This window comes from Diadema antillarum, unplaced genomic scaffold (assembly GCF_040938485.1).
Source record: "Diadema antillarum isolate AM-2024a unplaced genomic scaffold, OU_Dant_1.0 seq00000386_RagTag, whole genome shotgun sequence".
In the NCBI taxonomy this organism is placed as follows: Eukaryota; Metazoa; Echinodermata; class Echinoidea; order Diadematoida; family Diadematidae; genus Diadema; species Diadema antillarum.
The window spans coordinates 3,267,570-3,294,858 of NW_027271384.1; the positions used below are offsets into that span (position 1 = coordinate 3,267,570).

Below are 27,289 nucleotides of genomic sequence, written 5' to 3' on the forward strand. Positions count from 1 at the left end.
AATATCAATGGAGAAAAAGTAGTCAATGGGTATTCAGAGAAAACAATTTTTTTATCTTCCTTCATACATATTATTTTGCACATACACATAGACATATATGGATATAATTCTTTTCATGAATACCCACTCACTTGCTTTTTTTTAAACAATATTTTTTTTAAACTAATATAACACATTATTATCCATACAGAGGATTTTTAGAGCCCAAATACAAGTGTTATTTTGTCGACGCACCTCATAACCTCCAACCCACTTAAAAAGTTTGTTGAACTCGACCAATATTTTTTGCCGAGGCGACCAATATTTAAAATATTGGACGGCAAGAGGGGGATTCCCCAAAGTTTTTGTAAACTGCACCGTGATTGGTTGAGATATATACGAGATGACCTGAAATAAGGAGTAAAAACGTCTGTGATTGGTCAATCACGAATTAACTAGAATATCGTTTCTTCTAAAATTCTGTGTTTATACAAACAAATTTCATATATCAATTAGTTGAAATCGTTTTTCATACAATTTTTCAAATATAACTTTCATAAAAGGAAGTTAAATTTAGGTTTGATGAAAACAAGTTGCATTTTTTTGTGCATGCAGGCGCAAGGCGATGATTGATCTGCAGCTCTGCATGCTCAGCGCTACTGCTAGATAGCCCGCGCGCGATATAATGTAGCCGGCCGCCGCCGCTGCGCTTGCATTTGCATGCGCGATATGCATATTACAGTTACTGTACATGTACGTAAGTGTGTACAAGTACGTTATATACAGCACAGTAGGACTAGTTGTGGTAGTAGTAGCCTAATTCGATCTTTCACGATCTACGGTAGATGTGACGTGAATTGTTTCTCAGATCTCGGATACAAATACATCTAATTCTGGTCTAAATTAGCTAGATCTCGGTCTAACAGTAACATGACGGCTACCTTGGATACAGAGATCACTGTTTTATCAGAGACTGAAGTGGATTAACTTGCACTGAAGAGTGTACATGTACCATACCCCATGTCAGGATCACTACACAGTAGGAACAGCACTCGGAGTCGGAGACAGAAAGGGTAGGCCAAAGTGAAAACATTCTTTGCTAAAATCCTCTGTAGGATAATAATGATGATATTGAATGTCCTATTTTCGATTAATACAAGGAAATATTGGACTCGCTAAGCAAAATATTGGACTCGTCTTCGACTCGTCCAATATTTGTGCATAGCTCGTCCAATATTTCCTTGGATTAATCTCAAGGCCATCCAATATTATATAAATATTATCAATGTCACTCATATCGTCACAGCATCAAACTTTAAGTTCCGTTGGATCACAATGGGAATGAGGTTACCACTCACTTTTCTCTCTCTTTTTTTTGTGTGAATTTATCTCTTTTGGGGAAAGAGAACGGGTGAGTAGAGGATGATATATGTATGGCTGCCCAGGTGTGTGGCTGACTTGAGGCACTGATGAAGCCATGCATCATAGATGGATGCCCTGCTGTCTAGAGCCTGTTTCTCTGCCATCTCAAGGTGGTGGTACCTTCCATCTCTGAGACTGCCTCCAACTGGTTGTCAGACTCATTTTAACTTTATATGGTTTCTACAGAGCCATATACAAGTAAGTAGCAGACAAAAAAAAAAATGCTACAAAGTTTCACTTCGTTTCTGATCAGCCCAAAGGCACAGTATGAAGAAGATATTATCTCTTTTTTTTTCAACAAAGATTACTTACAATCAGAAGACCAGAGTAAAACAAATGTATATATATCTTAAACCTAAATATTATGTATCTTTGCTTCATAACAACCTATTATACTGTGATTACAATCCCCCCAAAAAAAACAACAACCCAACAACAAACAAGCAAACAAATAAAATAAAAACAAAAACTAAACACAACTTTTTGATACATCAGACTTCCACATGATTTTTTTTTCCACCCAAGCGTAACAACAATGGTAACAAGCCTGCAACATTGAGAAATTTTGAAAAAAATGAGGGTTAATCATTACCCCTAAAGCACATGGGTTTATCTTTAAGACACTCCATATGCCCTAAACAACACCATCCTCATTCTGGTATCTGGGCAGATAGCTGGTATTTTTTTCTAGCACACAGCTGTCTTCAAAGTCTCGTACCAGGTAATGTTCTTTTTTTTTTGCTACAGACATACTTTACTGCAAAGCAAGATATTTTCGCAGCATTACATTTTCGCGAATTGGAGCAGATGGCATTTTATTACATGGCATGAAATTTTCATGAATTGCCGCTGGCATTCAATGCATAGCGTATACAAGAACATTCCTGTGCGTTTTAATTTTAGGGAATTTTGCAACAGCCATGATTTGCGAACTTAAAATGCATGGGGAACATTCCTCGTTTTACAGTATGTCATTCAATCTCCATTTTTAGCATGATGATTTTTAACTGGCAGCGTGGAAGGCCCCGTAATTTAGAGAAAACTTTCTTGACATAACATGGCAACCAATTCTTATACTTGCCAAAGGTCAGGCAGAGCTGATGAATACCATTTCAAAGGTACATGACATCTCTAACAATGAGTAACACGACATTTCCTTTCACGAAAGGTTGCACTGCATTACATGAAGGTCCAAATTTGTGCAACAAATTCTCTTGGGTGCAGATTCATCAGACTGTGGTTTATCAGTTCCATAGACAAACCGTTTTCTAAAATAAATTTTTATTGCTTGTTAGATGCATTTTTTTTTTTACCAGTTAACATGGATGCATTTATTTATGGACAAGTAGGAAGTTATCGTTTGATTGCCACTGATTGCCTCCTGACAGCAGAAATGGCAGAGTGAACTCAATTTTGTCATATTCTTCAAATGTCCCCACCCCACCCCCCAAAAAAACCAACAACAACAAACAAACCAAGATTGAACATTGTTTTTCTATCATCATATCTCACCTCAAACATTGTATAACCAAGATGAAATGGTAGTGTTTACACTCTCCACACTCAAAAATGTTAATTTTTGAAATGTGGCATAAAATAAGCACACCCAGAATTTGATATGCTGTCAAATGTTGATCTCCTATTAAAGTTTGGTATTGTCAACTTTTCCACACTGTAATTGTCCCAATGCCTTCAATGAAAGTGTCATAATGATAACAAATAAGATGTATTTAATGAATGAAAAACAAAAATATCACACAGGCAGTGTACAATCCAGTTTTGAATAAACAAGGATTCAAAATGTAGATGCAGTGAAGTATGTGGAGATCAAGCACTCACACAAAATAGGTCATTTCAAAAAACATGCTTCAAAAAACAAAAAAAAAACCAAAGTTTCATATGATACAATAACACATTAAGATTGTAACAAATTAGACAAGGAGGCACTTAGGATGACAAAGTGTTGATCTTTTCAAACAAACAAAAGTTTTCAGATTCTTCAACCAAGATCAACTTGTACGACCGTTTTCCTTTTTCCTCTCAGCTTTACAGTTTACAGCTCCCAACTTAATTACATCAATGGCAACTTAAAATTGCATCAACGGGGAGAAAGGTCAACAAACTTTGTCACAGGTTGACACACTCTAATACAAACACAATTAACTTGGCATGACAAAGAAAAAAAAAATCACAAGAGTGTATTTGTAAGTCTGTAACCAAGACTAGAGATGGAAAGTCATGCACTATTCATAATGATGCAGACGACACTATCCAAGATACTTGAAACTGCATCTATTATGCACACTTAGAAGTCACATATACCCATACAATAATGTGTACAGATATATAGACTACATACTAAGAAATACACACAGAGACACACACACACACAAACACACACACAAACACATTATATATTCTCAGATAAAAGAAAAACATGGAGTACACACCCCAGTGGCTATATAAAAACTGCTGCACAGTGCAAAGAAGGCTTCAGCACTGCAGTTGCGTGTGTTTGATTCTTTTTTTTTTTTCATAATGCATAAAAAGCCATCTATCATGCCCCAAAATTTGGCCATGTCTGCAAAAAGTGTTGACTCTCTTGATCCTCATTACTAGATGCTTCTATTGCAGTTAATGCCTGTTATAAATATCCACCCAACCCATAGTGTGCATTGCTCTAGTAGAGGAATATAATGTATAATGCCAGACATGATATGAATAGATAACCATCTACTATACACTGCAAAACCTACAATAGGTCTCCGCGCTCCATCCTCTTGCGGCATATATTAGTACATAAATGGATCATCAAGCAGAGTGAAGTAGCAGGGAGTTATTGTCTTCATATATGCCATCTGGGCACAAGGGATCATTAGTTGTTTGCCCCCTCTGTTGTGGTACACACAATATATGAAGTAAACAGCAGGAATATAGTTGCGTGGAAATGTGTGTACAAGAATAAATGTTGTTGGTTTTTTTTCTCTCTTCTCTTTTGCTGCCCAAAGTCGATAACCTTGCCATTGCCCTAATATCTTCTGCATTTATATCTTTTCTAACAGTATCATCATCACATTTTGACCCTACATTCATCATCATAACTGCCATGACAACCAGCATTGTCTTCAATGTCAACATTGTCTATTTCATCATCACCATCATTATTAATAAGCATACTATTCACATCATCATCATCATCACCATCACCCTCATCATCCTCATTATCATCATCATCATCATCATCACCATCATCATCACCATCATCACCATCATCATCATCATCACCATCATCACACCCTTACCAATTTCATCTTGTAGTAGTACTGTAAGACCAACTTCTAAACATGACTTATTTCCTCCATCTTCTATCATCATCAGCATCATCAATATCATTATCATCATCATCATCATCATTATCATCACACCCTTACCAATTTCATCTTGTAGTAGCACTGTAAGACCAACTTCTCTAACAGGACTTATTTCCTCCATCTTCTATCATCATCAGCATCATCAATATCATTATCATCATATCACTATCATCATATCACTACCATCATGTCACTACCATCACCATCAGCAGTAGTTGGGCCCTCTGGTAGAGTAGTGGCACCATTGCAGATACCACTCTATATAACAAAGACCTCATAGTTATTATCAACATTATCCCTAGCACTGTCATCACATCATCATCATCACCACCGTCACCATCCTCAGTATCATCATTACGACATTACTATTATTATTACATCATTACCATCATCAAATATCTTCCCCCCCCCCCCCCCCCCGGATTAATGCCCTTAGAAACATCAGCATTAAGTGCTATATAGGTGCTATTCATTATCATTATCATTAACATATTTTCATCATCAATATCATCATCACCATGATACCATTAATACCATGATCTTTATTATTATAGTCAATTCATCATCCCCATCATCATTAGTGCATTGATCTCCTAATCTCCATCTTTGCACTGACCTAACCACCTGTGGTACACAAAAAACCTTCATCACTCGTTGCCATGACAACCTTTGCCTTCATTCACCTGTGCCACATCACAGCTTCAAAAATAAGACACTGCAAAATAAAAAATACAAATACACTCTGATGGCAGTCTGTGCACCCCCCCCCCCAACCACCACCACCACCATCTCTGCCAAAGAAAAAGTACAGTGCACCCACCTGCAAAATATACAACTTAATCATCGTAAACATGCCATCCTCCACAAATGAGGCCATGATTCATGACAGCAGGGGAATTTGTTCTCTCCCCCCCCCCCCCCCACCAGCACTATCTGGTAGATTAGCTCTCAGAAGAGAATGCCATAATTTATCCCACAAATACCATCTCTGCTATTTTTACAATTCTTTCCAAGTTTGGGAAAGCATCCTTAGAATTGTGTGTTTGTGATGCATTTGTTGTGTTTATCTTATTTATTTCATTTCTATGACTGCCCATGTCGGGGGAAAAAAAAGATGTTGTCCTTCTATCATGAGAAAGAAAAAGATGAGTAACTGAAGGGGGCTGAGAGAGTAAAAAGTTTTCAGATAAAGAGAAATTTGGCTCAAACATGTCATGTGGATATGGTGAATGTAGAAATATGAGAAGATTAAGAACACATCAGGAAAGTTCTATCAAAAAGTTATTGTCAAGGTTTTGGTTAAATCCAAGTAGGGCTATTGTAACACCTGGATATTGAAGGCTGCAACCATTTGCAATGTCACAAGAAGGAATGACACAAAGAAAATACAACTTGATTTTCATTTATGCCTTATTTCATTTATGGAAAGTAGACATTTCTTCAACTTGCTATGGACATTTGTTTAGGGCTAATTTTCCCCCTGCCTTTTGAATGAGGTATGACATGACTGCTTAGGAACTGACACTGCATATTTTTGTAGCCTTCTTCAACCTAGTGTGATGGCACATCACAATGGTTTTATTAAACCAAAACTTTACCGTAATCTTTTCTCTAACTCTGTCACTACAAACCTGTACTGTTTTTGTTTTTGTTTTTGATTTTGTTTTTGTTTTTGTTTTATTTTGGTTTTTTGTTTTTTTTGGGGGGGGGGTAGTGTCCTAATATACAATTTGTCTAATGTCATTTGAGAAACTGATGGTGAGAAATATGATAACCTCGTTCAGGATGGACTGATTTTGCTACAACACGCATTTCCCATAGACACCTGCCCGAGTATATACTCGGGACTAGTCTTCAAACTTGACTCACCAAGCACGAAATGTGTTCAGAGACACTTTCATGGGGATGGCTAGTAACTGATCAGTGGGAATGCTGGGGGATGATTATTCCAATCCTCGTGGGATTCATTTAAGAGTACTTTATAACATTACATCTATTGTTGTGTGAAAATTATTTGCTTCAGAATGGTCTAATATTCAAGTAATGTGTACTTTAATGTTTCCAGGTTAGCGTGCCTGTACAGTGACGGGCCGATCATTAAACATTAAACTGCACATTACTTGAATATGAGACCATTCTGAAGCAAATAATTTTCACACAACGATAGATATATAATGTACTCTTAAATGAATCCTACAAGGAGTGGAACAATCATCCCCAAGCATTCCCACCAATTCCCACTGATCTGTTACTAGCCATCCCCTTTAAACAAGTTCTTGGCAACAGTGAAGGCACTCTCTCACTTCTTGAAGGAAGTGTGCAAATAATGGCAGAAAGCACCTCAGCTGTAGAGAGAGCACAACAATCTAGTCATCGTTTCCATGGCAACACGACATCCTGAGAGAAACTGCTAGTCTGCAGTGAGAATTTTACCACCACCATATAGCGACAGAATTTCTTGCAGATCAAAGGGAGTCACCTTCAATAACTATAGCTGAATGAATGTCTACTAAACTCCTATCAAAACATACTTTGTATGGCAGGCATACAAATAAACAATTACATGTATAGTCTATATACCTAAATTCCACATGGATCAAATAGAGCTCGCAAAGACTATTGATTAGACCATGATTAAACTGAAACATTGGATCATCCCCTTGCTACTGACTTTCTAAGTAAATAACAGTATCTGCACTTTGAATTTGTTTCCATTATTCTGACTCTACAGTACTTTTATGCAGCTACAAACTGGTAAGCCACAGCCTTCTATGTTCCATTTCATTTTTGTTAAAAAAGGAAAAGAAAATCATGTTGATATTAAAGCTCACTTGCTGACTGCTAAAATGCACTGAATCATTCTGACTGGGTTTTGTTTGAATGTCAATTATTATGCCATCTCTTTCAAGATGCAGTTGTATCATCTGGAAATCATGTCCTTTGCATCAATTAATATACTTTACAGCAGTGTCGAATTCATGAACTCAGTTGTAACAATAATTGTATTGATCAATAAAAGTTGACACAGGATACAATACATGCCTGACAAGAGTCCATCAACACCATTTGCCTCAAGATGATCCTATAGATCAAAATCTCCAGTCACACTCCTGTGAGAGGAATTATTAAATTCACTGCACAAAATAATACAGGACTCCACAGTCATGCTACTGCTAATATCATTATTCATCTAGTTGATCTTGATACTCTGACAAACTGCATATTCTGTGCCTACATTTAGTCTCAAGAAAACGTGAGTATCATTGGGAAGTGATGCAAAAGGCTTCAAAGTGATACCAAATATAGTATTGGCACTGCAGGTACTGAGGGAGAGCGTGGGTGAGTTTCCAAGATTTGGCCATAAGAGTTTATATGTTTAAGCCATGACCTTTGACCTCTGTCAATCAAAAGAAGACTTGTGCTCTATCATTTCTTCCACATGTTTGTATGAACATGACACCAGGGTGCCTGATCTAATAACTGATGACAGGCTCCACTGGTAGAGCACAGGAAACGCAGGGAGAAACATTCAGTGCATTCATAAAGAAACCTCACCTTACAGATTTGAGCAAAAACAAACATGGCACAAGACATAGATTTCACACCAGTCCAACCATAAATTCTTTTAAGGTTGTTTTCTTTGGGGAAGCACAAAGATGCCTCTACATCTTAACTGCTCTTGAATTATTCAAAAATGTGATGCCTAAATTTCAGAAATTGCCAAACTTGGCTGACTGAGTTCTACCGTGACATTCATTTGTTTGTTTGGTTATAAACTTTCTTTGTTTGCTTGTTTGTTTGTTCATGTTCCATCTGAGAAGATGGCTGGATGTATGCACAAAAACCCCAGAATATAAAAGTTTTGAGAATCATGCTGTCAGTGTCACTATCAAGAGTCTAAAGAATAAATCAATATATAGGTAATGACTAGCGGGGGTGGGAACATACCGAATGTCCCACCCCAAGGCTTTGAAATGCTATTGAGGGAGGTTATAAGTCCCGAGATGAAGTCAAGGGACTTATAGCCCCCCGAAACACTAGTAGCATTTCAAACCCTAAGGGTGGAACGTTTGGTACATGTTCCCGACAACAAAAGTCATCATCTGTTATATTATATGGGTTAGTCAAATCACACTTTCATACGCATTACAATAATAGGTCATCTGCTTTTTTACGGCAAATTTATCCTATCGATTGCGTAAAAATATGATCATTCAATCGTTCGGTATTGTTTGTCATTTGTTACGTGAAAATGTTTTCCCATGGGAGAACATTACAAAAATGTTCTGCTCATGGGCGAACATAACAAAATGTGCCTCCATCACGTGACTGTGTTTAGCCAATCACAATCATGGGTATTTGACTAACCCATTTAATATAGTGTGATGTCAGCCTTTCACTGCCACAGAAACTGGTTTTAAACAACTTTACCCGCAGGTCCAAATATTTGTAAATACTATTGTTGCTAACCATGCTCGCACCTGTTTCCAACCCAAGCTATAGCAAAAGACGGTGACATCATCACTTTGGCACTCTTTAATATCCCCAAGCTAATAAACATTTTACAGAATGGTTTATGCCTCTCCTAATGTCTGTTGCTCCAACCATTATATATTTTTTTATTTATCTTCTTCAGTTATCACACAATATCAAAAACTTGAGTAGTACAATGGAAGACTGTGAGTCTCAGATTTGACAAAGCAGAAACATCATTCAAGCAGCGTTTGAAGAGCTCACAGAAGAAAGAACAAGATTTATAGAAACACATTCCCTTCTCTTTCCTATTACATACTAGATACTTTACTTCAGCTAAAATTGGAATACCACTTAGAAATAGCAACCATCAAATTGTTTTCATTATCATCACACTCTATTTTAGGTAATACAGACAAGTTTTATTTCCCCTCTTGTCTGTTTGAATACAGTTGAACCTCTCTTATCCGACCTCCCTTTATCCGGATCTCTCTATTATACGGACGCAATCTCGCCATGATTTTTTTTAATAATTACGGGAGGAAAGAGGGATTCCCAACTCCTTGAGAACTCCTACACAAACACTCATGAATTACATATTACTTCCAACTGTTACATTACATCAAATTTCCTTCCAAATTACTTACCTTCAGACATTCCATCCCCAAATGTAACAACGAAAAAGTTGCAGTATACACATTACTATAAACATGTGGTACTATACAACGGGCTACCCTGGTACATCAGTACATGTGTATGTATATGTACATGTATAAAGCATTGAGTCTCCCGTATCCGGCCAAATCCCTTATCCGGATGAGCCCCGGTCCCGACTTGTCCGAATACGAGAGGTTCAACTGTATACCCTAAAAGTGGAACGGGGATTTTATGACTACAGATCATGTATATGACCAGAATTCATGACCACAAAAATAGAATGACAAATAAATCATGCAATGCTGTTTCCACCACCCAGTAATGGTAACATACCTTTCATGCATGTGACACATACACACACTAGCAATTTCATTCCTTTTTTTTTCTTTAAATGAACTTCACATTTCATGAATATTTTGCAAAGCAGAGATATATCAGTGGGTCATGCCTAATTTACATTCAGCTATCCCATCACTCCCCATAGAAAGAAAAATAAAGGCCTATTTTTTAAGAAGCACGAAATATCAATAAAAGGGATCAAATAATGACATTTAGCACCTGTTGGCCTCAATAAAAGATGTGCACGAGTCATGTAGGCTCGTATTTCACATTCTACAGCACAATTTGGACATTCAGATTGACTTGTGTGCCAATGTTTTACATCACTCTATGCATTTGACATTGAGTTACCTGGCGCATTATGCCTAGGTCTGAGGTGACTACATGTATGGTGGAAGTCTTTTCCAAGAACAGCTCAGCCCTGAAACCAAACGATGTAGGCCTACATTGTTATACAACTCTTGCATCATAAAGATATGCACTCTCTATTTCATACCACCAGCAACAATGACCACTCAATCTGCTTGACCACTCAAATTATTTGACCACTGCATACCTCGTCTTATATCAATAGATCTGCAGGTAAATCTGAGGTAAATGTGATCACTTCATTTTAGATTCATTTCATCTAATGTCTCTCAAGCTCTACTTATCATATCTCTCAAATGAAATGCATCAAATGTACTATTATATCAACGGAAGCACACCCCATGGAATATAGAACTTTTGATTGATTCAAGATGATGAACTTCAATCATCCACTGAACATAGTTCACTATCAAAGAGGAAAACATTATTTTTAACAATACTTCATAAATATCCACTCATTGCTAACTCCTTAATTGTCCTGGCATATTTGTGACTGCCTTTGAAAATAAATGATTATTAAACATGAACACAAAATCCTTTTGTGGGTGGGGTGTAAAGACTATTTTTCACACCCTATTGTTTTCGCACCTCAGATCTGAATGTTTTGGCTTCAGGAAATTAACATCATGCACTTATATGCAGCAAACAAGTTTGCATGTCAGAAATGTGGTGAGAATCAATCACTCTTGTAGGTTATCAAAGGATTGAGTAAAAAGCTAACAAAACCAAAAATATGTCAAGAAATAAACAACAATCCATGAAATTTTTTTTTATTCTATCACACACACATACACACACTGTATACAATCATGTTTGTGACAAAAGCATCAATCATGAATGCTTCAAAAACACAAACACCCACCCTGTATGCCACACACCTTTGACACACTTTACCCCACCACAACACACAAGCACTCTGACCACATGCTTGCAGCATTCCCCTCGCACCTGTTCTGTGTCCATTTCATGGTCCAAACAGGTTGGATGTTGTATAGAAACCCATCCAATGGGCCTACATCAGTACAGTAAACACGTTGAAACACTTACAGCATAAACTCAAATCCAAGTTCATAACGCAAGTTGGCTGAATTATAGGTTACAGCTCGTTATTCCGAAGGTTCGTTATTCCGAAGGTTCTTTAGTCCGAACATTCGTTATTCCGAAGGTTCGTTAACATATTCCGAATTTCATTTTCAGATTAACGACTCTCCGGAATAACGAACCTTCGGAAAATTGCCACAAATGTTTGGATTAACGAACCCTTTTTCATTTTCGGATTAATGAACCTCTAGGTATAGGGAATTTCTGTGTTTTGGATTAACGAACCTTCGGAATAGCGAAACTTCGGAATAACGAACAGCACCCGAATTATACTCCATAAAGCATTAACCCATTGAAGACTATTTCTGAGTATACTCGGGTGGCTGTCTATTGGAAATGCGTGTTGTAGCAAAATCAACATGTTGTCAATGGGTTAACAGAATGGTAGGCCTATAAAAATGCTTTGTGAAAATCCAACCAAACTAAAGAAAGTTGGATGATTTCAAAATGTCTTTGTCATGTCTATCATATTATCAAAAAGTGATACTAGTATGCAAACTACCGGTAGATTAGGATGTGCTGGCAATCAAAACAGATCTTAGCCAAACACCTATACTTCCCCCTAAATTAAAAATAATTAAAAAAAAAATGAAGGAAGTAATAACTCCCCGGAGGCTAACATGTGGATTGTTCCACTGGTAAGTATATGTAATCATTGTCATGGCAACTAATATGTATGCAGGGTGATATGAGAGAGAGAGAGAGAGAGAGAGAGAGAGAGAGAGAGAGAAGCAGGATTTTAACAGCATGAATACATTGTAACTCCATGGGTATAGCAAGCCGAATGTCCCATGAATCCAAAAACTTTATCTATCAATCAATAAACTTGATTTATCTCTGCTAAATTGAGTTTTTGAGCAATAAACTCAGTTTATCGCCTTCATGGGATATTTGACACAATAGACCATATAAAATATCAGGGTGTTACTGTCTCTTTTGTTTGTTTAAGCCATAACTTCAGAGACTGGCAGTAAATACAATATCAATAATGTTCATCCATGGGAGAAAAACCTGTGACCATACACTAAATTTCATTCTAACTGACTGATACATAGTTGGTTGATTTCGTATGTTTTCAGGGGATTCTGCATACATGTGCATATGTTTGTTTGTGTGTATGCGTGTGTGTGTGCATGTGTGTAAAAGCACACAGCTACGGTTGAAGCTTGCTAATGCTAATGTTACTCTTATACTTCAAACAAATATACATGAGTACACAAGACAATACTTTGGAATTAGCACCTCCTTTCCCCTGCACTTTCGAAAGGTTACATAAATTATTTCCACAGACTGTAGCTATTTGTATTATCACAACATTGCTGTGGTTTAGACAATTCCAGTCACATATTCAGTTTCAGTCTAGTTTATTTCTACAAGTTCAGTCAAAAAACATACAATCAATCAAATCAAACATATTCAAACAACAAATATTTTGGGTAAGTACATGATCATAGTTAAAAGTTAAAAAGTGTTTGTTGAAGATTGACATAACAATTACAACAAGGAAAAGTAGAAATTACGCGGTGCATAACATATGTCCCCGCCGTAAGTAGCATTTAGTGGCAAAATGTACAATATAGGTAAAAAATCAAGGTCAAAGAAGTCAAAGGTCAAAATTCTGTGTAGAAGTTTTGAAGCCCTCACCTAGTGCCATCACATAAAGCAAACGGAATCAAAATCGGGTTAGAAATGGCGAAGGAGTAGCATTTTGTAGCCAATGTACAATATAGGTCAAAAATCAAGGTCAAAGGTCAAAGAAGTCAACGGTCAAAATTCTGTGTAGAAGTTTTGAAGCCCTCACCTAGTGCCATCGCATAAAGCAAACGGAATCGAAATCGGGTTAGAAATGGCGAAGGAGTAGCATTTTGTAGCCAATGTACAATATAGGTCAAAAATCAAGGTCAAAGGTCAAAGAAGTCAAAGGTCAAAATTCTGTGTAGAAGTTTTGAAGCCCTCACCTAGTGCCATCACATAAAGCAAACAGAATTGAAATCGGGTTAGAAATGGCGAAGTAGTAGCATTTTGTAGCAAAATGTACAATAAAGGTAAAAAATCAAGGTCAAAGGTCAAAGAAGTCAAAGATCAAAATTCTGTGTACAAATTTTGAAGCCCTCATCTAGTGCCATCACATAAAGCAAATGGAATCGAAATTGGGTTAGAAATGGCGAAGTAGTAGCATTTTGTAGCAAAATGTACAATAAAGGTCAAAAATCAAGGTCAAAGGTCAAAGAAGTCATAGGTCAAAATTCTGTGTAGAAGTTTTGAAGCCCTCACCTAGTGCCATCACATAAAGCAAACGGAATCGAAATCGGGTTAGAAATGGCGAAAGAGTAGCATTTTGAAGCAAAATGTACAATATAGGTCAAAGGTCAAGGTCAAAGGTCACAACTGAAATTTTGTGTAGAAGTTTCAAAGCTCCCATGTAGTGCCATCATATACAGCAAACAGAATCAAAATTGGCTCATAAATGACAGAGAAGTAGCAAATTGAACATTTTGATCACACACGGACGCACAGACAGACGGACGGACGGACGGACGGACACACGGACCAACACACGTACGGAGCCCGTTTCATAGTCCCCTGCTCGAACTCGTTCGGCGGGGACAATAAATGGTGGAGGAAATCAGCAGTAGACCATTGGCCTTTCGAGGCTGATCCCAGGAACAAATATACAATATTAAAACTGTATGTCATTATACACTGTTTCATAAATTAGGAGTCACATAAGAAAGAAACCGGATTTGCAATGAATGAGGACAAGAAAAGAACATCTAAAAGGAAGGAACCAAGACATACCAAAAACAATCATAAAAGAGTGGGACAAATGGGCAAGAATTATGATTAAATGCAATTTAAAATATATCTTTCTATCTATGTTGGGTAATGTTCTCAGATGACTGAATAATTTGAGAAATTCTTTGCTTTTGATCCAGCCAACTTGGCATTGAGCCATCTCTGAATATAAAGAATGTAAAAGAGGTGTTGAGTCTTCCATTTGTGGTAGAAATATCAACTAAAATATATGTGACACTTCCCAATTAGTTCATAAATTGATAATGCAGTCTCCAGCAAATCAAGATTATTGATTAGTTCGTTATGGCTGTTCCACAGTCTAATGCCACAATTCATTCACAGGAAAAACAAATGGAAAAGAGATAAGACGTTTGTGCAGCTTGTCTTGAGCATCGTTATGCAATTAAAGAAATGACATATCCAATTTGAGCAATCAGTGTACAAAAAACAAAAAGAAAACAAAATAATACATGGAGCAAGGTCCCAGATTCAAGGCTATGTGCTACTACTGCCAGCATGTAAAACTTTCAGCTAGAAACAAAAGTGGAGTTTATACATCATGAGCTACTGTAATTCAAGGAAGCTCATAAAAGTTGCTTTCAATATATATGAAAAATAACATAATATGAACAGACAGAATATATCAATCAATGCATTATTCAATGAAAAGGCCACTAGACATAACTTGAAATGTATTAAAACAACTATATCAACCACTGAGATGTAACTGCTGTCAAAACCTGTCAATAGTGGTCATGCAAGGGAAACGAAAAAAGTGTCCATTATAGACAAGTAGCCGCTATAGACAGATTCTTTAACATGCTTTTTCTCTCGGAGGGAATGGTTTTTTGTGATCATATATATGGCACGTGGCTGCTACAGTCAGGTGGCTGCTATAGTCAGGTGGTTGCTAAGACAGGTTTGACTGTATCACAATGATGATCTTGGCAGATGAATGAGAAAGATATGAAAAACAAAAGTGATATCTTTCACTACTTGAGGTTTGGAAAAGATTAGACTACCTATCGAATGGAAGACCTGCTAGTGGGCTAGTGGGCCACATTCAAGGCTAGACAGTCAATAGATGCGGCTGACTCCAACACTCCTGTCATTCATTGCTATATTCCATTACGAATGTGGATTATTCTGTATTGATTTCCAATCCTGTCTGGCGAGCAGCGTCATAGCTGGGGCAAAACTCTCTGGCGCTGCTGTGTTTTTATTTTTTATTTTTTGTTTTTGTATAAGTTGTGGTTTTTTTTTTCCCACCATTACCACTACCACCACCATAATCCCAATCACCAATGACTTCTCATTATCATTTGCTACTTGCCAATCAAGTGAAGTAACAGACTGTGCATACCTCAATAGGCCCTACACCTGTAGATACACCATGGCTGCATTTTAAATCTACATATTTTCTGAGGCAGAATCATGATCCTAAACGCATTTCAGGCATTTTCGGATGAAAGATGAATGCAAGTGTGTTTTCATATGTGTTTAGAAATGCTGATTTTGAACTGCCTTTCGATTCAGAGGGAATTTTGAAACGAATTTGAGACCATGATCGTCTTTCTGAGCAGATACATGCAATGCCATTTTAAGATGCATTTACACCTCTGAACTGAAAAGGTCAGCTTCCATGCAATATACAACTCACAGGCTACAACACAGGCTTCAGTTGACCTCTGCTTCCCAGGTCGTACTGCGCAAAGCAGTTGCACAGTGACAACACTTGAATCGCAATTGGATGTTGGGTAGATATATGTGGCACCCCAAGAATCACGGTAGTCAAACCACATTCACAAATTTAAATGCCAATCCAATCTCGTTTTGAAACATTATACTCTCTCTCGGGTTAGAGATAAATGTAGTCTGTTTCATAAGGACCCATGCCAATGCCTTGAAGTCACAACTCTCCACTGAGACATGTTAAAGACAAAACTTCTTCATGCACGAAAGGCACCATTGATTCGTCAGTGCCATTTTAATGGTATGTGTCATTCATTTTTCTTAACCCGTTGAAGACGGGTCGATTTTGCTACAACACGCGTTTCCCATAGACACTTGCCTGAGTATTATACTAAGAACTCGTCCTCAATGGGTTAATCCACTGGTTTCAATTTAGTCCTGAAAATTTGTAAGGGGGAAGGGGTACTTCCACTAAACTCTACTCTAAAGGCTAGGTTTCCTCATTCAAAATCTGCGTGTTTTATGCACCAGGTATGCATACAGGGTTCGAAATTGGTGATGGTCCGCTGGCCATTGGCCACCCGAAATCACGTCGGACTAGCTAAAAATCGTAAAATTCTGAAGTTACTAGTCCGTCTGGCTTAAGCCAAAATATTGCTTCAGTGTCAAAATTGATTCTAAGTTGTCCGCCTGGATAGTTAAAAAAAAAGTTAAGTGCGACCCCTGGTATAAATCTATGCAACAGCGACAAGAAAATATGTATTCATAATTCCAGGAAAGTATGTACAATATTTGTAGGCCTATGGGGTAAAATGCAAGATTTTGCACTTAAACAATGAAAAAAAAAAGAGTACAACAAACAATGAAACAGCAAGAGTGCAACTGACAAAGAAATAGCAGTAAAAAGTAAAAACATATTCATGAACCTGTGTAATGAATGGCATGACATGACTGTCACTGCCCCATGAACGATAGCATCTGGAGCATTCCCTTGGTACCGGTACTTTATTTCCCCACCTCCCTGCCCTCTTCCCCACGATTTGGGTTGAACTTGGTTGACCTCTTGCCTCCCTAACCCTATGAATACCCCTGAGGCTGTAGACAGGCCTGAGACTAACCTCTCAGTTTGTCACAAGCCAGAAAATCACATCATTACTAATACTATTTGAAGTATTTCATTTTTTTATAAATAATACTCTGGATCCAGCTCTGGGGACACACTATGTCAGCTGTAAAGCATTTGACTGAATGGGAAGTAATACAGTTTTGACAATGTTAAAGGGACTGTACAGTACTGGTTGAAGTAAGGGATTCATGTTTTGAACATTTCTAAGTGAGATAATGAGAAACCTTTTATGAAATATGAAAGAGCATGTAATTTCAAGAAGGATTCAATGCTTATTTATTTATTCTAAAAGGTATCAAAAGTTTATTTGATGAAAATTGGTTTTGAAATGGCTGAGATATCCAAAAAAGTAATAATAATAAAAGGCGACATGCCACAACTTTATTAGGATCTCTTTGTTTCACCTTGTTTTTGGATATCTCAGCCATTTCAAAACCGATTTTCATCAAATAAACTTTTGATACCTTTTAGAATTGCATGCTCCTTGACATCTTATAGAGTGGTTTCTGAATATCTCGCAAAATGTTAAAAAGCTAAATCCTCACCTCGACCAGAACTGTAGGCCTACACACCCTTTAAACACAACATAAGTTATGTTCATACACAGTTTGAACACTCCTCCTACACCTCTGTGCATGACCACCGGCATTCAATGCATTGTGTACATACTGTATGAAACACTTTTGCATGCATTTAACTTCCACGAATCTCAGCTCCTAACAAAATTTCTGAAAGTTTCATGCACACGAAAACTTCTGATTTAACTGCATCATAAAATGATGGTATGATTGATGCTCCATAAAGGAATGGTAATGGTACGTGATAGCAGGGCATAATTTTCTGCGCCAAATGGGGATACCATGAGTTTGAGTGTTTATTCTGTTAAAAGTTCTCTTTTTTTTAACAGCGCACTCTCAGAAAATGTTTTTACAGCTGAATGGAAACTTCTGCTGTTCCAAGCTAGCAGTTACATGAGGATTTGTGGAGATCAAGGGTTAAAAGCGTACACAATGGCGTTGTTTTCTTTTTCGAGAGATGAATGTAATCCTGTTGGAAATGTTTCTGTTTTCATTCCAAACAAGATATCACAATTGTCCATTCCCATGGCAACCTCTGACCCCCCCCCCCCCCCCCCCCCCCCCCTTGTACCTCACACTTCCTCTGGGAAACTTTTGGTCTCTATTCACAAACAAGAGAGGAATACCATCATTCTAAATATTTTATCGATATTTTTTTAATATTAAATGGGATAATGAAAACATGAAATGAATCATGAATAAAAATAATCACAGAGTACTATATGTTTGTCATTTGGCACAGGGAAAAAAAAGTTATGTATCGAGATATCACACATCTAAGTGGTTAATCAAAACAGAATACAATCCATCATCGAAAGAAAATTGATATGAGTTTAAGCGTGTTTAAAGGTGAAACTGATAACAAAATTGTCATTAAGGAACCACTGTGAGTGTTTCACTTTGTACAAGGCTAATAAAGACACCATGTCACACTGTAGTGGCTTGATTGAGAATATTAATTCTCAACTACTTCAACGTATGTATTCAAATGGGAATAAAAAAAAGATTTCAAAAAAGCACTTAGTAATCAAGTTGCTGGATGTGGATCATTGTTGCTCTGGGCATTTTTTTTTTGGTCAATTTTATTGGGTATCTTACATATGTACATTCAGCAACTAGGTAACCACGGTAAAGAACAAGGAAATGAAATGAGAAGAACGTGAATAAAGATTAAGTATTGTCCACTCCCTCCCCAATTGAATTATTCAAATTCACCCAACTATTCATGCCTGAAATGCTGAAAATCACACAAGGTTGAGGCATTCTTTTTTTTTTTTTTTTTTTTTTGGGGGGGGGGGGGGGGTCCCAGTCAAAGACAGTTGTTCGGTGGGTAAAAGTGGCTACTGTGGCAGATCACAAAATACATTGAGTTATCATATTTTGGGAGTAAACAGGCTATAAAAGGTTATTTAAAAATAAGGTCATGGAACATCTTCAGTATGTAGTTTAATAGCTTACAAGTTTTCATACATGACCCTACATGCTAATTATTCTGACACTAAATGATCTCAAGCCATCTCCTACAAACTAGTCATGAAATTCTTCTTCCCATTCGTGTGAAGATTTAACAACTGGGTCACAAAATGCTTTTTACAGTTTCTTCGCAAGATTTGATGCAAGGGATTATTGTCATCAAATATCTAGCATAGACGGGAACATTGAGTCATTGAATTAAACAGATCGGTATTTCTTAGTCAAATGCCTGCCTATGCATTACTCATGTCATCCCCCCTCAAAATGTCCCGTCCACAACTGCGTATTTTATTTACGCATGCATACATAAAGAGTAGCTATGTCACCGGAGACTTGGGAGGCATTAGGCGCGCCCTGGATAATGTTCAAGGAGGAAGCACGTATAAATTTGGATGCATTTGTGTATACATGGTCTATCTCCACGTACAGATTGTATGCCAGTAACATTTCTGTAGAAACACTCAATGCTTCCAACAAGTCAAACACAAACACCTCTTTGAATATGAAGTCTATGGACAAAAAAAAAACACACACACACCAAAATGAAACAGATAAACAGAGATATTTTCAGAAATGCTGAACACAGATTTTCTCCCTATCACCTAATGCTATTGCATAGTCTTAGTGACTCCATGTAATGTTCATATTTTCATCCAGATTGATGTATTGACCCATGTACACTCCAGTATATTCCAAGGTATATTTGAATAAATAATGGATTACTAAAGTCAATCTAATGATTCTAAACTGAAAACAAGGAATATTAACAGGTATCCACAGATGTGGGTATGTGATGCTGCTAAGATTAGTACGGGCAGTCTGTAATGTAAATGATGATATCACTGCAACTTTCATACTATAGTAACAAATGCTTAAACTTCTTTTTTTGGAGAAATTATGGTCTCTTGTGATGTGATGTGATGGATACCATGATACCAGTACTATTACTGTAATAATCTAAGCTAAGGTAATACAATAAGGCACACAAGGAATTGGGGGATACTTGCCTGTACTGGGCAGGAGCTTTATCAACGTTTTAACTTTGACTCTAGACCAAAAATTGTAAAACTACTCAATGAGTGCCAAGAATACTGAGTACAGAGTAGAATATATAATGAAAAAGTCTTTATCTATGATGTGTTCAGATGAAATGGATAGCTTGTATTCACTTTTATCAAACAGAGCTCCACAGGCGAAGAAAAAAATCAAGAAAACAAAAGTGATACTGACTAAAGATGTGTGCTTATAACACCTCCATCATTTGCAAGCTAGCGCTTATCACATTTTACTGCCTTACCTGTTATGGACATTCATGTTTCTGAATTTTAACCCATTCCATACTGAATTCTGAAATCCCCATAGACTTAATACACAGGCCACCCAGTTCCCATAGGAAACGGGTTAACAGTTTGAGAATGTCAGGGAAATGCATTTGAGCTTCTATAGGAAGCCAAGAGCAGGTGCATCAGAAGAAATTTCTGCAGCCTTTTTGTGCACTCAACTGGAGTGTCCCGTTTCATTCTACTGGAAATCTCCTCTTGCTTATTCTTTGTGCTGCTTATAAATGCACTACATACACGGTGGCTGAAACCACTGGATAGAATGAACACTGAAGGCCCTATTCTAAACCCCTCAGGAGCCTTCTTTGTATTAATTTTAATAACCCTCTCAAAATCAGGATGTGGATCCAATGCCATTGAGATTGTATGAAAACTACACTGTAATTGTTGGCAATCCTGATGGAATGGACCGCTGTTCTGTGAATGCATTTCTGAGAAGGCAGAGTGATAGTTAACTCATGCAAAGGTGAAGGCATTAACACAATGTTTCCCTTGAAGAGTCTGTTTCATATCCAGTGTGAGGTTGCTGTATTCATTCTTCTGAAAGGCACTGCTTCTATGGTACTGATTCTGCAGGGTAGGGTAAGGTTAACTGGATTGAGCACAGACAAAGTGTTTTGTAATTACACATTGTTACGACCAAAATCACTCCGAGAATGATCGCACAAAAGAAACAATCAACTGATGTTCAGGTGGTTTATTAACAGTAATATTGTGGGTACAGACTGGTAATCGGCGTCATATCAGTACAACAATGATCAATAGAAACAATTACAAATCGGTAATGGAATCACTTACATGCATCCAAACTATCACAAAGTCGCTACAGTTCCCTGATAGTGTCCAGATACGATGTTCGATGCACAAATGAATGATCCGCGATGCACCGATGAATGATTCCTGCGACGTAAATCCAGAGGCACAGGTTACAATAGTCCGCGTTATAGATCCGGGGTAAAATCCACGAAATATGTCCACGGCGAAACGTGCAGAGTCCAAACGTTGTGACGACCACGTCCAGTTGATGCGTTGAATGATGATTCACTTTATATTGTCCAGCTATGAATCCAGCCCGTCACAGCTTTGCCGTAGCAATGTCCATTGACATTAAAATATGGAGTCCAATGAAGGCACATTAATTCTCTGCAGGCAAAATGTCTCCCAGGCCAAGTATCTCCACAAACATAACAGGTCAGCAGGTAACACAGGACTGACTATAACAAGTCGCTTCAGAGCCAGGAGTGACGTAACTCTCAGAGCAGAGGTGTTGGGTACTCTGCCTACTGCAGAATTTCTCTAGCTTATATACTATCTATTCACCCCTTCTAGCACATTCTATAACTCTCTCCAACCTACTAGCCAGTCCAAGTTCCAGGAAACCTGGATGACTCACTGCCTAACTATGTACAAAACATCATTACCAAAAATAACTACCAATCACATTGGGCTACAGGGACAGTGCCTCACTCAGCCAAACATGTAAGCACTTCCCAGAACTTTCTGGAACGGGTTAAATCAATCTAGATTGAGTGAGCTATAATGTATTTCCTGTTACATGCATGTACTGTATAGCTACATTGTATATCACCTAGAAAATTCTCCTCTGATCTGGTCAGCCTGCATGTACTATATATATACCATATAGAATGTTCTCCATGAATCTGGTCAACCTGTGTACATACACATTAAAACAACCATGCATACAGTACATCATACATGTACATAACTACTAGTGTGTACATTTGTGACACCATCCCCCATGGGAAAAAGAAAGCCTTGCTGTAGCAAGGGTTTCTTTTACCTTCACAATTTCTCATTGTTATTTACAATGAATGTGAGGTAAAGTCCAAGTCAAGCAACAATAATCACATACTATCACATGCCTTTTGGATAGCTGTATTAATTCCATGTTCTCTTTCCATGGATACTATTTACAATGATATTGCTTGGATTCTCGGAACTTATACAATCATATCAAACTGTTTTGCACACATTAATGAATATGCTAAACACATACACTGGAAATGATTTGCGATGAAAACTTTTCACCCTTAAATTCTACTGCGCTATCCTCTACTATGTCACACCAACTGACTTTCTGTCATAGCACTCTTTCAGCATATTGACATGACACATTCTCTGATGCTTGCCTCTGTCTGGCGTACTGATCACATAGTTCACATCATTGAGTTTCTTTTTGACACTGTATGGGCCACTGAACTTGGCTTTCAGTGGTTCACCTTGTATGGGCAGCAGTACAAGAACTTTGTCACCTGGGTTGAAAGTTCGTGCTTTGGCATTTTTGTCTGCCTTTCTCTTCAGAGAGTCTTGTGACACTTTCAAGTGTTCCCTAGCTACCTCACAAGCCTTTGAAAGCCTTTCACGAAACTTTGACACGTAGTCAAGTAGGTGGACCTCATCATCCTCCGTCATGAATTTCTCTTTGATGAGCTTCAGTGGGCCCCTGACTTCATGACCGTACACCAACTCAAATGGGCTGAAACCCGTCGACTCATTTGGGGAGTCCCTCGTTGCAAACAGCAGGAAAGGGATGCCCTTATCCCAATCCTCGGGATACTCCTCACAAAATGCCCTAATCATTGTCTTTAGGGTCTGGTGGTAGCGCTCCAACGCACCTTGGGACTGGGGATGATAAGCTGACGACTTCAGCTGCTTCACACCCAAACGATACATCACCTCTTGAAATATGCCTGACATGAAATTTGACCCTTGGTCAGACTGCACTTCCTTGGGCAACCCATACCTAGTGAAAAACTGCACTAGAGCATCTACCACAGTCTTAGCAGTGATATTTCGCAAGGGGATAGCCTCTGGAAACCGTGTAGACATATCCATGATTGTCAAGAGGTACTTATGACCTGACCTAGTCCTAGGCAAAGGTCCAACACAGTCGACTAAAACCCGACTGAATGGTTCTTCAAACGCAGGAATCGGAATCAATGGCGCCGGTTTCACTGAATGCTGTGGTTTACCAGCCACCTGACATGTGTGACAAGTCTTACAAAACTCAGCCACATCCACATTCAACCCTGGCCAATAGAAATGCCTCATGATCCGATCCTTTGTCTTTCTGACGCCTAAATGGCCGCCAACAGGTAACTCGTGAGCAATCCTCAAGATCTCACCGCGGTAACTAGGAGGGACAACAACTTGACGGACCACCGTCCAATCCTCATCAGCTGGCCTATGGGGAGGTCTCCACTTCCTCATCAAAATGCCATCTTTGACATAATAGCACTCAGGGACCTTTTCAGCCTCAGCCTCAGAACACGCCGTCTGAGACAAGCCTTTCAACTCAGAGTCTGCCTGCTGTGCTTCAACCAAGGAAGACTTGCTAAACAGCCCATCACTGTTAGCCTCGGAGCCTAATACAGCAACCCCATCATTCAAGTCCTTGAAAAAGGTTTCTGCCAACCAAACACCGGAATTCTCCTCCACATCAACAGAATCCGCATCATCTTGAACAGCTCTACGAGCCTGAGACCTAGTCACAACACAATCTGGGAAAATCCCAGGAAACTCCTCCTGCAACTGCTCAGTTTCAGCAACCACCACTGGTTTATCTGAAACAACTGGAGACGCAACCACCTTGTCCCCAGCCAAGTCATTCCCCAACAGGAAATCAATCCCTGCCATGGGCAACTCAGGAACAACTCCAACAGTCACAGGACCAGAAACTAGGTCACACTTCAAATCCACTCTATACAGTGGCACTGACATATAACTGCCATCAACAGTCTGAATCAAGACTTTTGCATTCACTGCACTGTCTGGTGGAAAAGTCAAACCACCATCCACCATCAACGACTGAGAGGCCCCCGTATCCCGCAGGATGACCACTGGCTTACCTGCCTCACCAGAAGTACATGGGGTCACCTCACCATCAAACAAAAAGCTACGATAGCTCTCATCCACCTGCTTCAGCCTATCTTTAAATTTGGGAGATTGACTTTCAATGGCCTGTGTTTCACTGAACGGGACACTGTTTTCGGGTAGGACACTTTTTGACATGACAAATCCCAAGTCCTTCTTTGTTTTGTTTTGCAACTTCCAACACTGTGACTTTACATGCCCTGTCTTGTTACAGTGAAAACATTTGATGACATTTGCACTTGTACTGGACCCTTTGTCAGATTGAGGCTTTGGTGCCGATGAAGTTTCAGAACTCGTGCCTTTTTCAGAACCAGCATTCTTTGGACTGCTCGACTGATTTTTGTCTCTCTTATTTCCAGAGAAATTCCTGAAAGGTGGTCTGTTGTCATTTCTGTGGGTCAGCTCATACTCATCAGCCATCAAGGCTGCTTTATGCAAACTTGTCACTTTGTGATCATCCAAATGCGACCTCACACTGAAAGCAACACTCTTTTTGAATTCTTCCAAGAGAACAACCTCACGTAGGTTATCAAAGTCCTGATCCACTTTCAGGGACCTGTACCACCTATCAAACATCATTTCTTTTTCACGAGCAAACTCAACATGTGTCTGGCCTGGTTTACGGTACGAATTTCTGAACTTATGTCTGTACGCCTCTGGCACCAACTCATAAGCATTCAACACTGCTTTCTTGACTGTAGCATAGTCACGTGATTGCTCTTCAGAGAGAGATGAGTACACATCGGCTGCTTTGCCGACAAACACACTTTGCAGGAGCAAGGGCCAAAATTCCTGTGGCCAATTCAAACTGTTAGCCACCTTCTCAAATGACACAAAATATGCATCAACTCTGTTTTCTTCAAACTTTGGCACCAATCGAATGTTCTTGGCCAAATCAAATTCAGAGGGAGCCCTTTCACGATTTCCAACAGTCTGTGCATGAGTCAATTCCATCTCACGCAATTTCAGTTGTTGCTCCATTTTCTTCTCTTCAATTTCAAGTTTCCTCATTTCAATTTCTCTTTCTCTTTCTCTTTCCTTCATTTCCAATCTCATCTTCTCTTTCTCCACTTCTAATTTCGCAAGCTCAAGCCTTGTTTGATCAGACATTTGAGCTCGATCTGGAGTGTCAATTTCTTCTTTGAGCTCCATGTGACCAGCTACTAAGTCAAGAATCTCTGCCTTTCTAGCACCTTGTGGAACATCAACATTTAAATGCTGTGCAACAGCGGTCAAATCACATTTGCGTAACCTGTGCAAATCTTTGAGGGACAAATCTGTCCTCTGAACAAATGCCTGAACATCCATTGTACTGATTGACATTGTCACAATGTATTACACACAATATACAATTGAACAATCAACTTAACTGGTATTATGTCTGTACCAATATTCTGGCTTCCGGAACATTCCAAATTCTAAGTTTTGGCTTAAAATTCACTTCTCGGACACAAGCCCCCAATTTTGTTACGACCAAAATCACTCCGAGAATGATCGCACAAAAGAAACAATCAACTGATGTTCAGGTGGTTTATTAACAGTAATATTGTGGGTACAGACTGGTAATCGGCGTCATATCAGTACAACAATGATCAATAGAAACAATTACAAATCGGTAATGGAATCACTTACATGCATCCAAACTATCACAAAGTCGCTACAGTTCCCTGATAGTGTCCAGATACGATGTTCGATGCACAAATGAATGATCCGCGATGCACCGATGAATGATTCCTGCGACGTAAATCCAGAGGCACAGGTTACAATAGTCCGCGTTATAGATCCGGGGTAAAATCCACGAAATATGTCCACGGCGAAACGTGCAGAGTCCAAACGTTGTGACGACCACGTCCAGTTGATGCGTTGAATGATGATTCACTTTATATTGTCCAGCTATGAATCCAGCCCGTCACAGCTTTGCCGTAGCAATGTCCATTGACATTAAAATATGGAGTCCAATGAAGGCACATTAATTCTCTGCAGGCAAAATGTCTCCCAGGCCAAGTATCTCCACAAACATAACAGGTCAGCAGGTAACACAGGACTGACTATAACAAGTCGCTTCAGAGCCAGGAGTGACGTAACTCTCAGAGCAGAGGTGTTGGGTACTCTGCCTACTGCAGAATTTCTCTAGCTTATATACTATCTATTCACCCCTTCTAGCACATTCTATAACTCTCTCCAACCTACTAGCCAGTCCAAGTTCCAGGAAACCTGGATGACTCACTGCCTAACTATGTACAAAACATCATTACCAAAAATAACTACCAATCACATTGGGCTACAGGGACAGTGCCTCACTCAGCCAAACATGTAAGCACTTCCCAGAACTTTCTGGAACGGGTTAAATCAATCTAGATTGAGTGAGCTATAATGTATTTCCTGTTACATGCATGTACTGTATAGCTACATTGTATATCACCTAGAAAATTCTCCTCTGATCTGGTCAGCCTGCATGTACTATATATATACCATATAGAATGTTCTCCATGAATCTGGTCAACCTGTGTACATACACATTAAAACAACCATGCATACAGTACATCATACATGTACATAACTACTAGTGTGTACATTTGTGACAACATAGGCCTACTCTTTGCACCTTGCTGCTCTCAAAATTTCACTTATAAATCACATGCTGAACAAATCATCAATAGATTCCCACTCACAACCTGC

General features: G+C 38.6%; 1 protein-coding gene across 1 annotated transcript in view; it reads right to left on the bottom strand.

Annotated features, from left to right (window-relative positions):
- Nucleotides 1–27,289, bottom strand: part of LOC139731848 (ATP-binding cassette subfamily G member 4-like) — a 122,887-nt gene that overhangs the window by 81,744 nt on the left and 13,854 nt on the right. The window lies entirely within an intron of this gene.